Source organism: Gavialis gangeticus, unplaced genomic scaffold (assembly GCF_001723915.1).
Source record: "Gavialis gangeticus isolate Ggan-Ray unplaced genomic scaffold, GavGan_comp1, whole genome shotgun sequence".
Classification (NCBI taxonomy): Eukaryota; Metazoa; Chordata; order Crocodylia; family Gavialidae; genus Gavialis; species Gavialis gangeticus.
This window is the reverse complement of record NW_017729030.1, coordinates 45,673,790-45,686,713: the sequence shown is the minus strand read 5'-3', so window position 1 is coordinate 45,686,713 and position 12,924 is coordinate 45,673,790. Positions and strand designations below refer to the sequence as shown.

At 43.9% G+C, this 12,924-nt stretch overlaps 1 long non-coding RNA gene across 1 annotated transcript in view; it reads left to right on the top strand.

Moving 5' to 3' along the window:
• The window catches only part of LOC109301183, a 6,333-nt gene extending 2,254 nt beyond the window's left edge, over positions 1-4,079 (top strand). The window contains exon 3 of the long non-coding RNA XR_002098463.1: positions 4,070-4,079. This is a non-coding gene — a long non-coding RNA (uncharacterized LOC109301183). The remainder of the gene's footprint in view (positions 1-4,069) is intronic.
• The last annotated feature ends 8,845 nt before the right edge of the window (positions 4,080-12,924 follow it).

Here is a 12,924-nt window from a genome sequence, read left to right as displayed (position 1 = left end):
CCTTCCGACCCTAAATCTATGAATCTATGAATCTATGAGACTATACAGATTCGGCTCTAAAAAGAATTGCAGAGACACCATTCTTTGTCATATCTTCCCTCTCTTCCAGATATTGTTTTTCTTTTCTGGTGAGAAAAACTAGAGATGGGATACAAAGCAATGGAAACTTAAAGGGTGTGTCACGGTCCATGGCCAGCTGAAGAAATTTGACGTGTTTTGTTTTCTATTTAAACTTCTGGATACATTACAGATTAAAAAGAAAGTTGGCCTTACTTCAGTTACTGAGATAGTCCAGCTGTTTCAATATTATCTTTGTGATCCTTGTGAGTGGCACAGTCTAACCTGATCGACTGAAAACATTCAGATACACATCCTAGTTTAGAAATATGAGAGCAAAATTATATCAGCACAAGCAAAACTGATCAGAGACAGAATAAAAGGCAGGCTGCATCATTATAACAAAAGGGGAAGGCTGTGTTAGCATGGACAAAAACAAAGTGATTTGGGTATGGAAAGGCATACATTTCCTTCAAAATACATCTCTGTTTCTGACTCTGAAGTCATTTTCATGCAGAAACTAGAGTTATAATGTCAACCTTCAGACAACGGTTGAATTCATTTAACTTGGGTTACTTGCAAAGGCCAAACATGCTGACTACAGCAAAACCTCTGCAATTCCTGCTACAACCCATATTTTCACCTCCTGCAAAAGTTGTAAGTGATAAATTACTGGATAATTCATCATCCCCTTGCAAGAAAAATCATTTAATAAATACATATTAAGCATAGATGTCCTGGTGTGGAGGGAGAACAATTTTATAGGTCAAGTTTTTTTTTCATCTCCTTTTCTATCACATGCAAGTCTGGCCAGATCTACTAGCCAGTACACATATTTAAACTAACACAATTGCTTGCTCTCCTGTTATCTAGTGTTTTCTCAGAAAGCTCTAGCTCCTGGAAACATGTGAATATGTGAGACTGTCAACCTTAATTTTTATATATATATATATATATATTTGGCTTTTTTTGGGGTGGAAAAAGACTTGAAAACACAACCTTTAAAAGTTAAAAAATCATAAAGCAAATGTGAAGGACATCTACTTTATTATTATTAAAGTCTCATGATTTTTACACTAATCTTGTGATTTTTGACTGTTCATGGCTAGCAATACCTAGCGAAGCCAGGGGCTTGCCTTTACTTCATCCTCCGATCTTTGCAGTGTCCCCCCAGAGCAATATGGAGACAGCAAGGCACAAAGACTGCATTTCTACATAGCCTATATACGGCCTGTGCAATAGTTAGGGATTGCTGCTTCTGCCTCCTTTTTTCCTCGCTGTGTTCTTTCACAATTGGGTCAGGTACAATCTGGCAAATGCAGTCACCACAGCACTTATAATTTATATGTTATTGACATATAAGGTTCTGACATAAAATCTTTAGAGCTGACACAGCCTCTGAGTTCCAGAATTCATTAAAGAATATGTTTTAATTCATGCAGTTCCAGCAATGTTAACTCAGAGGCTTTCTGTCCTCCAGAAATACCACACCATTAGCAAGAAATCACTAGGCAAATAGAAAGAAAAACTCCACTTGCCACTATGGAGTGACCTTGGCACCAGCTGTTGGGCACCAGGACATTGATGGCTCTGCTGTCCCTTGGCACATTTCTGATGACCTCCTTACTGCTGTGAGTTAATTTAGTAGCTAGTTTGGAATCTTTAAAAAATAAAGAGGGGAATGAACAAACAGAAACCCAAAAAGAAGCTGGATAAAGCAAACCAAAGCAGGGCTATGAAATCTTGTTTTCCGAATAAAGAGCCAGATGTGAAGTCAGTGGAGCAGCTTTGGATTTACACTGGCAGAGCTGAGGGCAGGATTTGGCCCTTAGAGCACTCTGCATAATCCTGCATTGTAGATTTAGAATAAACTGGAAATGTTTGAAGTTCAATTTCCATTCGGCTCTGGCAAAATCTGAGCTCTGGACATGTTCCCAACTGGGCAAGAATTAATTTTAAACAATAACCGTTTTTTGTTTGCACGGCACAGGTTTTTCACTTAGTTATAAATACAAATTTTAATTTTAAAACAATAGCTTAAGCACAAAGTGGTTTGCTGAACTCAGTTTGTGTTGTGTGAAACCTAAAACTTTGGGTGCTGGAGTGGTGTTTTAAAGCTCAAATCAAAACTACACTATGCCATGACAACAAGGTTGATCTGTGTCTCACATGGTAGCAGCTGATCTTCTGATTTCCTGGGCTCTTCCTGTAACCAGAAAGAAAAGACTGCAATTTTATGGTCAGCAGTGGCATTGGTTCTCTTCTCTTTCTCTTTCTCTCTCAGCTCTCTCTCCTCAGTCAAATGGGGCAAGCAAACCCTGCTTTTCAAAACACATCAACTGTGGACCACACACAAAGCCAGAGGTTAACGCTATTATAACTCCTGTGTCAGGCCTTTTCTTTTCTAGAATGCCAAACCTATTGCTTATTTCTTTATTAAATAAGATTTTCTTTTTGCTTGTTATGTCATCTCAGCCTCAGCAAAAAACCCTGCCTTAGAGGGAAAAGGTCAACCATGTATTCTTTCTCCTTGATAAAATAGCAGAATTTAAATCAGGGAAACTGAAGAGTAGATCTTCACTCCCTGCCTTACAGGAAAGGCAAAAAAAGGAAACACATTTCTCCTTCCTCCTTTCATTCTGTAGCTGAAGAGACAGCACGCAACACTTGAGCACCTTCAGCTCTGACAACTTTAAGCTAGGCCCAAACACGTCAGAGATTTCCAAACACACATAAAAATAAGGTTTTTCTATGAAAAGCAAAGTCTTCTTACTCCAAAATGTGTTCCTGAGATGTGCAAGAGCCTTCCTACCATTGAATGAGCAGCCATCTGGGTGGTATTGCCTCAAGCACAGCAACTCTCTCTCTCAATAAAAAAGAAAGGAAAGAAAAAAGAAACCCTGTTTGTGTGCTTGGAGCAGCTCTCAGTTTGCTTGCTCTTTGTCATCACAGTGTTATCTACATTTCAAAGGGTACATGCAGTGCAGAAGGTCCCCTAAAATACCTACTCGATTATCTTTGCTTATGCTGAGCAGTTTCAGCTCATGGCCCTTCCAGTTTTCTTCCAGGCAGGGCAGTGAAGAGATTTACTGAGCTCAGGAGATCCAGCTCTCCTTCTGACTCTTTGTACACTAATTTTCCATCTTGAGAAGTCCTTCTTCCCCATTCTTTCTGTCCACTTTGTCTTCCTCCAGTTACTCCCTCCTTCATTCACTTCCCCTAACCCTCTTAATATTTCAGCTTGCTCTTATCTCCTCACTTTTTGTCATCTCCATCTGAGAGTTATTTTAACTCTTATTTTGACATGTCTCTCCTCCTACTGCCTTTCCTAGGAGACATCCTCTCATCACAATTTAGGGAATTATGTTATTAAGGGAATATAGATTTGGAGAGCTTTTCTATTTGTTCTAACCCTAGGAAGAGACATGTAACCCTAGCCACAGTGCTACCTGTGGCCACGTTTGGATTCAGGGTCCTGGGGTGTCAAACAGCGTTGGTCAACCTCCCAGCCCTTAAGGCTGGGGCCACCTCTCTGTGGAGTGCTTTCCCCACACACTGGAGTACATACAGTCTAACTATTTACACAGTTTATTATTTACAGTACAGTCAACATATGCATGAGGCTAACAGCAGAGCAGGATATCATTAATCTAATTGTTGAAGGCGGGTATCAATGAACTAAAACACTGTACAAATTGAATCAAAGACACCCTCATAGATTCATAGATTCATAGATTAAGGGTCGGAAGGGACCTAGTAGATCTTCTAGCCCGACCCCCCGCCAGGGCAGGAGAACAACAAAAAAACCCCAAAAAGAGAAACGGGACTCAAATGAGTCCAGCCAGGTAGGCATCCAGCCTCTTCTTAAAGACCCCCAGGGTAGGGGCCAGCACCACTTCCCTTGGAAGTTGGTTCCAGCTCCTAGCCACCCTAACTGTGAAGTAGTTTTTGCGGATGTCCAATCTATACCTCCTCTCCATCAACTTGTGCCCATTACTCCTTGTTATGCCAGCGGGCGCTAGGGGAAACAGCGTCTCCCCCAAACCCTTCTGGTCCCCCCTAGTGAGTTTATAGACGGTCACCAGGTCCCCCCTCAGCCTTCTCTTGTGGAGGCTGAATAGGTTCAGGTCCCGCAGTCTCTCACTGTAGGGTCTGCCCTGTTGTCCCCGGATCATGCGGGTGGCCCTCCTCTGGACCCTCTCCATGTTGTCCACATCCCTCTTGAAATGGGGCGCACAGAACTGGACACAATACTCCAGCTGTGGCCTGACCAGCGTCGCGTAGAGGGGGAGGATCACCTCCTTGGCTCTACTCGAGATGCACCTGTGGATGCACGACAAGGTCCGGTTAGCCCTGCCAACCATGACCTCGCATTGTCGGCCCATGTTCATCTTGGAGTCAATAATGACTCCAAGATCTCTTTCTGCCTCCGTGCTCTCGAGTAGGGAGTTCCCCATTGTGTAAGTGTGCTGCTGGTTCCTACTGCCCAAGTGCAGCACCCTGCACTTGTCCGTATTGAAACGCATCCTGTTCCTGTTAGCCCACCCCTGTAACCTATCCAGATCCCTCTGCAATCTCTCCCTCCCTGCTAGCGTGCTCACCTCCCCCCAAATTTTGGTGTCATCAGTGCATTTAAACAGGTTACTTTCCACCCCATCATCCAGATCGCTGATGAAGAAATTGAACAGTACCTCTCAGTACCACTCCCCAGGTTAAACCTTGAGACTGCAGTGAATTTCAGCAGAAGCACATGGGGTTAACAAGACATCAGCTGTCCTTCACAGGGGCAACACAATACCCATGGCTGGTGCTGCTGCTTCAGAAAGTCCTGCTCTCTGCTAGAGCTTCATGGGGAAGAGCAGCTCTCCTCTGCTCCAGCTGGCTGTGGTACCTGCAAAGAAACACACACTGTCCCCGCTCCCCAAAAGCACCTTTCTCCAATTCCCAGACATGACCCCCTTTGCTGATAACTGAAACAACCCTGGGTTTATCACCCACCCGGCCCCAGGCTGGTTCTCAGTTAACTCTCCCCAGAGCCTTCTCAGATCAAGCCTGCCCTCCTAGGCAAGTCTTCCTTACCACCCCTTTTGTCCCCCACATGGGTGCCTCTGCCTCACAGAGGGAAAAAGGATATCAGGTTGTCTTCTCCCCATCACTAAGGGCATATTCACTTCACAGGCAGGCTGCAGGGTAGTTCCCCCCTGAGCTCTGTGGTCCCAGGGCTCCTTCCTTTCTCTGAGCCTGGCTGAGTCCCCAGGGCTGAGTTTCCTCCCCTCTCCTGCCTCAGGAGCCAGTCAAAAACATGTATATGCTCCTGCAAGCAACAACTTTCTGCAAACTCTCCCACTCTGCCTTTGCAGGGATCCTGAGCCCTGCTGCAAATCCAGCAGCAGCTGGTACAGACACAGTGACCTCATTCCAACCATGGCCTGGACAGAGATTAGAACAAACATTTCAGAAGCATATTATCTAGCACTGTAGGAAATGAAAGTACACTGCTCCAGGGTAGAATGGCCTTTAGTGGTGTGCGCCTGAAAGTATGGGTGCAATGAAGTTAACCCTGGATGTTAGCTTCATCTTTCCCTATTTTCAGTAACTTGCTCTGAAGAACTAGTTAAATGCTAGACTATCCAGAAGATATCCAGACAGGATCTAGGTAGTTTATTCCTTGGATAGCTGGCTAGTCAGAGTAAAAGGTCAGAGTAAAATGTTCTCTTAAGGCTAATGGCCCACTAGACTAGCATGATTAAGACAGGAGTCAGCAGCACACAAGGGAGAGGCAAGGCTAGTGTTAAATACAGTTATTTCTCATGAGCTAGCCTGAGTGACCAGGTACCCATTCACTGCTGAGTGGACTAGGGGCAGCCTTTGAGATGAGTCTTGAGCAGGGCTCTGCCACTATGCCTCTTATCTCTTTTACTGATTCTCAAAGTAGATATTGCCTGGAACCTGTTTTATTTTTTTTCCCCAAGAAAGGATAACCAAATATAAAAGTTAATCAACTAAACCATCCCAAATTACATCAGCTTCATTACTTATTGTGGTTTATTATGTTGTGCTTCAGAACATTTCCTATAGGCCAGGGTTATCTAATACATGACCCGTGGGCCAGATCCAATGTGTAGAGCTGTATGATCTAGCCTGTGGGTCTCTGGACCAACCCCAGGTGCTGGCCCCAGCCCTGTGTGCTGCATGCTCTAGGTCTGGTCCAGAGCAGGAAGTGTCAGAGCCGGCATGCAGTGACAGTCCAGCAGGGTGCTTCATGCAGCAGATGCCCCATTCTGGCACCATGTACTGTGTGCAACACACACAGCCAGTCCAACCACTCATGCCAATTTGGGCCATGGGCCTTATCACAGATCCGGCAAAAAAAGGACTCAGCTGTACAGAAACCAAATATTTGAGATACACTTTAGAAAATGGGGAGATTAAACCCCTCACTGATAAGGTAGAGGTCTTAATGGACTTCCCAGTACCCAAAAAGTAATTGAAATCCTTCCTTGGATTGGCTTTATCCTGCATTTCTCACCAGTAAGCATTCCACTAACACACAAATCAAGCAATATAGCCTCCCAATTTGTGCAGCGGTCTCCAGCATGTGTGGGGACATTTGGAGAAACAAAACAGATACTGTATATTGCTCCAGTGTTGCACAGTCTGGACTTCAATCACAGGTTTATTTTACAAACGGATGTTTTAGAGTCAGGCCTTGAAGCCATTCTTGCTTAGGACTTTGAAGATGGAGAACCCCTGATTCCAAACTAAAAAGGAAGCTTCTTCCCAGTGAGTACAATTACTCTGGGACTAGGGAGTGCTGTGCCATGAAGTGAGCAATTGAGGACCTCTGGTACTAGCTCCTCATTACCAATCATGCCCCTTTAACATGGCTGAAAGCAATGTGAGAAGCCAACCAGACTGAAATGTTGTTACCTGGCACTATAAACTTATCTCTTTGAGGTTTGCCATTAATCAGGATCTGCATACACCAATGAAGATTTCTTTTCACAAGAAGAATGGGACCCAAATTTGGAACAGTGAATCTCAGATTCCACTTTGGGTGGGGGGAAGGCAAAGGTATGTAACAGTGTGGTCTATCCCCTTAAGAATGGCCAGTCAGTCCTGTTAAGGATGTGGAGCTGTGGGGCCTTCTGCAAATGAGGGAATCCCCCATGGGGAGCTTAAAACCCAGACAGAAGAACAGAAAGGACAGCCTGTGCAGGAACAATCTGCAAGGAGAAGAAGCCAGGCAGCTTTATTGGGGGACAGCCAATGGTGAAAGTCGCTATTCTCTTAATATCTGGAAAGGACAGAGGATTTTTGCTTCGTTCTGTTTTGTGATGGTTTTGCAAGAAGTGAAGGATTCAAAAATAACAACAATGAATTCAATTTCTTTACAAAACTTGGGGGTACTCCCCTGCCACCAACTCCTACCACTTCACTACCATAAATTAAGACTGCTAGGAAATAATAGACAAAGATGGGAAACTTGCCTTTTTTTACTATAAAGACCTGGAAAAAGCAGATCTTCTGAATTTCATTTTTTTAAAACATTATGGGCCAGATGCCATTTCAGATATTAAATATTAAAGTAGATCTAGATGTCTTTTCCACCCTATTCAAATTAATGTGCCTACTTTTGTAACCAACCATCACCTTACCCTTAAGACTAAATCACAAAAAGCAGCAAGCAGGAGGGCCCATCCACTCTTTGCATTAACTGTTTTACAGTGACTTGAGCAGGGTGGAATCAGATCACACCGACACCCTATGCTTAATAGGTAATACATCTCATAATCAGAAGAATCATTGATCATGGAAAGCCTTTATTCAAAGATAAAGACTGACAAGCTGGATTCCACATCCCCTGCCACTGTTATTTTTTTATAGATTTTTCTTGTTTATGATGGTAACAACGTTAGTAACATAACATAACAGAAGTGAATGTCACTTTTTGAATGTCAAACTGATTTAAAATGAGCTTTGCAGCTGTATACTACAAACAAGGCTGAATTCTTTGTTCCTGGTGAGTCTGGAATCTGATGTTCTTCAAGAAATAGAGTTTTTAGTTATGATTCATGATTTCACTGCCCAAAAATTGTGGAAGCAATTTTTCTAAATTAGTCAAGTAAACAAGCATGCTACTATATTATCTATACGCACTGATGTTTTGACTTGCAATAGCACTTTGGACACAAAATGACTAAGCACTCTATTCTATTTATTTCATCTGAGAGAGGTCTGCCAGGGTTTCAACCCAAGTGTCCACTTGCTTTGTTTGTGCTCAAAACCTAATTTAGAAAACTGGCCGTGTCATAAGATGAAGAGAAAGATGATTATTTACAACACAGTGAACACAAATGAAAAAAATGCTTCAGACAGATGCTAGCAGAGCCTACATGATAAGAGAAGAGAAGACACAAATGTATATCAGCAATTCAGGGCAAGGTCAGCAACTTTTTCCTACTAGTGGGCCAAAATAACATGGTTCATCCCTAAGGCAGGCTGCTGCTTGCAACTTGGCTACATCCCATCCCCTTCCAGTGCCTTCCACCAAATGTTGTCAACTCTTGCCACGTGCCTCCAGCACCCACCCCCTGCCACCCCCAGCCCACTAATTTCCCCCCAGTCACTGATCATGGCCACACCTTACTGATTCTCTCTGCCACCAGTCGCTGTCATGGGCTAGATCAAATCTTTGCAGGTGAGATCAAGCCTCTTCATGAATTAGATCTATCCATAGGGTGTTCATCCCTGCCTCAGGGTGAATATCATCAAGCCAAACTGACTTGAAAACACCTATGTATGTAGTCTCTAACGTGTTCCTCCCTTATTCTATCCTGAGTCCTTACCCTCTTGCCATTGATGCTAATTATGATAGTCAACTGCTCACAGTTAACCCCTTTCACACAACATGGAAAATAGAGAAGGGACCTTAAGACACAAACTCTTTGCTCTAAGCTAGATTATTTTTTACTAAACCAATCCAGATAAATGCTTGTCTAATGGACAAGCAGGTGTGTGCAAAATATGGCCTGCGGGCCAGATATGCCCCACCAATTGATTGGATCTGGCCTGTGGCTGCCCCCATGGTGCTCTGCATAGGGCCAAGACCCGCCCCCTCTGGCCCGGGGCAGCCCATGCCACACTTCTCCTGCACCCCCCTCCCCATGGCCCTGACCCCAGCCCCAGCCAGCACACAGTTTCCTGGTGGAGCTGCAACTGCTTAGTTCCCCACTCCAGGAGCTCCTTCTCCTCCTCCTGCCCCTGCTGTGCTGCTCCAGGTGAGAGGGAAGCTTCCATTGGGTGGCTCCTGCCCCAGTGCGCTCCAGTTCCTAGCTGCCTTCTGCGCACTCTGCTGGTCTGGTACAACGAGCAACCACCTGTGGGCAGCTGCGTGCTGGAAGATGGCTGGGAGCTAGAGCTGGAGCCCCACACACTGGGGCAGGAACCTGCCCCCCCCAGCTGCAGCTTTCCCCACACCTAGAGTGACATAGCTGGGACAGGAGGAGAAGGAGGAGCTACTGGAGGTGGGGAGAGCCAAGCAGTACCCAGGTGGCTGAAACCCTACCGAGAGCAACCCTACTGGAAAAGTGTGTGCGACTGGCTGGGGCAAGCAGGAGTATGGCAGGGGCTACCCCAGGTGGGAGTGGCCCCATGCAGAATGGATTAGGGTCAGCTGAGGCAGGTGGTGGGGGGTGAACCACACCTGCACTGCAGAGCTCTGTTGCACACACCCCTCAGTCCCTCCCCTCACTCCCGGCCAGCTCCCAGGGCCTAGCATGCAAGCAGGACCCCCTGCATACACTGCCCCCCCAATCCTCCCACACAAACCCCACACACCCTCCTCACACTGCTCCCCACACACAATATACAAGAGTAAGACTTTATTTTGAGCTATTATGCAATTGCCTCTATACATGCTACTCAATAAAAGCATAAACCAGGACAAAAATGATTTTTTGAAATAAAATTAAATGTTGTTATAGTAGATGTTTGATTTTTAGTACATGATTTGTTTTTATCTATAATTTATTAAAATGATATCTTCTAAAAGATGCTGTATGCACAGCGCTCGGCAGCTCACCAAAACTTAAGTGGCCCTCCGGCCGAAATCATTGCCCACCCCTGGTCTAACCTGTATTTAAAAACTTCCAGTGACAGGTTTCTACAATCTCCGGAGGTAATCTGTTCCAGTGCTTAACCACCCACTTAGAAAGCTCTTCTGAATACTTAACATAAAATCTCCCTCATTGCAACTTAAGCTTCTTGTCCTATCCCTTGTGGGCACAGAGAACATTTTTTTCATGATCCTCTTTATTAACAATCCTTTGTGTATTTGAAGGCTGTTATCAAATCTTCCTGCAGTCTTCCATTTCGTAGACAAAGTAATCCCCATTCCAACCTTTCCTTATAAGTCATGCTTTCTAGACCTCTAATAATTTTTGTTGCTTTCCTACAAATTCTTTCCAATTTTTTCATATCTTTATTGAAGTGCAGTGCCCAAAACTAGCCACAGCACTCCAGGCAAATCCTCACCAATGATGAAGAGTGGAAAAAAATCACTTGCAGTCACTTGCATGCAGCACCTTATTAATACATCCTGCTATGCTATTAGCTTTTATTAATCTTCTGTAACTCAGAGGTCCTTTCCCACAGAACTGTAGCATTGCCAGTCATTTCTCATTCTGTATTTGTACATCTGATTTTCCTTCCCAAATGCAGTGCTTTGAACTTGTCCTTTCATTCAGTTCTTTTCCCTAATTTGTCAAGGTCATTTTGAGTCCAACCATGTCCCCATAAAGTATCAGCTATCCCACCCAGCTTGTGCCACTTGGAAATATATTAAGTGTGCACTCAGTTAAGTCATTAATAAAGATATTGAACAGTACAGGGCCCAGAACAGACTCCTGGGGAACTGTACTTGATACCATCTCAGTTTGACATAGGGCTGTTGATGAGTGTTCTTCAAGTATGATTGTCCAGCCACCTTAGATTAGCTTCATCTAGACCATATTTCTTTGCCTTCCTTATGAAAATGTCAAAGACTTGCAAATGTTAAGACACATAACATCTAGAAATGCCCCCTTTAGGCACAAGGCCTGTTGGCTTCACATAAATGAAATAAGGTTGGTTAGGCATGATTTTCTCCGGACAAATACATGCTGGCTTTTACATGTCACCTTGTCAACTTTTAGGTGTTTACAAAATTGATTGAAAATATGGCCCCATATATTTCCATATTTTAGTGTTCGCCTGACTGATCTATAATTCTCTGTGCCCTCTTTTTCCCCTTTTTTAAAGATGGGCACTATCCTTAAACAGTAGCCAATGGCTCTGCAGTTACTTCAGCCAGTCCCTGTAGTACTTTAATCAGGACCCAATGATTTGAAAACCTCTGTGTTATCTAAGCAAACTCTGATCTTTTTCTTTCTCTACTGTCAGCAAAATATGTATCCCCATCCTTTATACTAATTGAACTCTTTTGTGAAAACTGGAGTGAAACAGGCATTATATACTTCAGCCTTACATTATTAGCTTCCCCTCCCCATTCAGGAAGGTTCCTACATTTTTCTTGGGCAGCCTCTTATTTCTGACTTATTTATAGAATGATTTTTTTGTTATTTTTATGTCCCTTATTAGCTAAAACTCAAATTGTGATCTAGTCTTTCATATTTTGCCCCTACATGCTTGTATTATATTGGTATCCTTAGTAATAGGTTTAAAATTTGACATTTTGTAATATTCCCTTTAATTTTCAAGTAACTGAAGAACTTTTGGTTTAGCCAAGGAGTTCTCTTTCTGTTCTTCCTACTTCCTTTTCATTGGGGTAACATCTGTCATACCCTTAACATTGTTCATGCACAGGCATTACTGGGGGTGGGGATCACAACTCTCCAGATAGAAATCACAGGCATATGTGTTCACACAGTTTCTTCTCAAACAAAAATGGCAGTTCCAAGAGAAAAATAACCCATATTTGACCCAGTAGAAATTGCTTCCAGGAGATTTTTTCCCTGTAGACTTCCCAACTGATTTTCTCTTCCTGGGGAGCAGGAGTTGAATTGAGGGGAAATGCTGCCTGCACCTTCCCAAAACCAGGGCCACCTTGGTCTGGGGAGGGCATAGAGAACAGCTGCTTCTGCCCCTCTCATAGACTGGGAGGAGAAGGAAGGAGCATCCTCTCACTGTTCCCAACCCATTGCCCAGACTGGAGTCCCCAGTCTGAGAGGCGGTGACGGGGCTTGCCAGACTGTTCCTCCACTTGGCTCCCAGGCACTAGGAGCTGAGCGGTGGAGCACCTGCTCCTTGCTCCCTACTCACTCCTCAGACCAGAATACTTGGTCTGAGTAGTGGGCAGTGGGATTTGCTCTGCAGCTCCATTCCCCTCAGCCCCAAAATGGGAAGATTGGGAACAGCTGCTGCCCCCCCCCACATTTCACAGACCATGATCGCCCAGTTTTAGGAAGGCATAAGAAGCATAGGGAGGGGCCAGGTGCAGGATGAGTACCTGTACTGCTCCCTCTCCCAGAAACATTTCTAGCAGTGGAAAATTTCTCCCACTAGAAATGAATGCCTGTTGGTGGCCATTGTCTTTTTAAAGGGGCAAACAGATTTTCTGGACTTTTTTCCCTAAGACTTCTCTCCCATGAAATGCTTGCCACCAATTTTCTACATTTAAATCCACTTGTATGAAGTTTTTCTAGTGTTTTTATTCTGTTATTCTCCTTCCTTCCTTCCTTCGTTGTTACCAATGTCACCTTCCACCCTTCACGTTATCAGCTAGTTCCTCTCTATTGGTGAAAACCAAATCTAGGAAAACTGTCTTTCTAGTTCTTTTCTTCACTTTCCTTATAAAAAAAACTTATT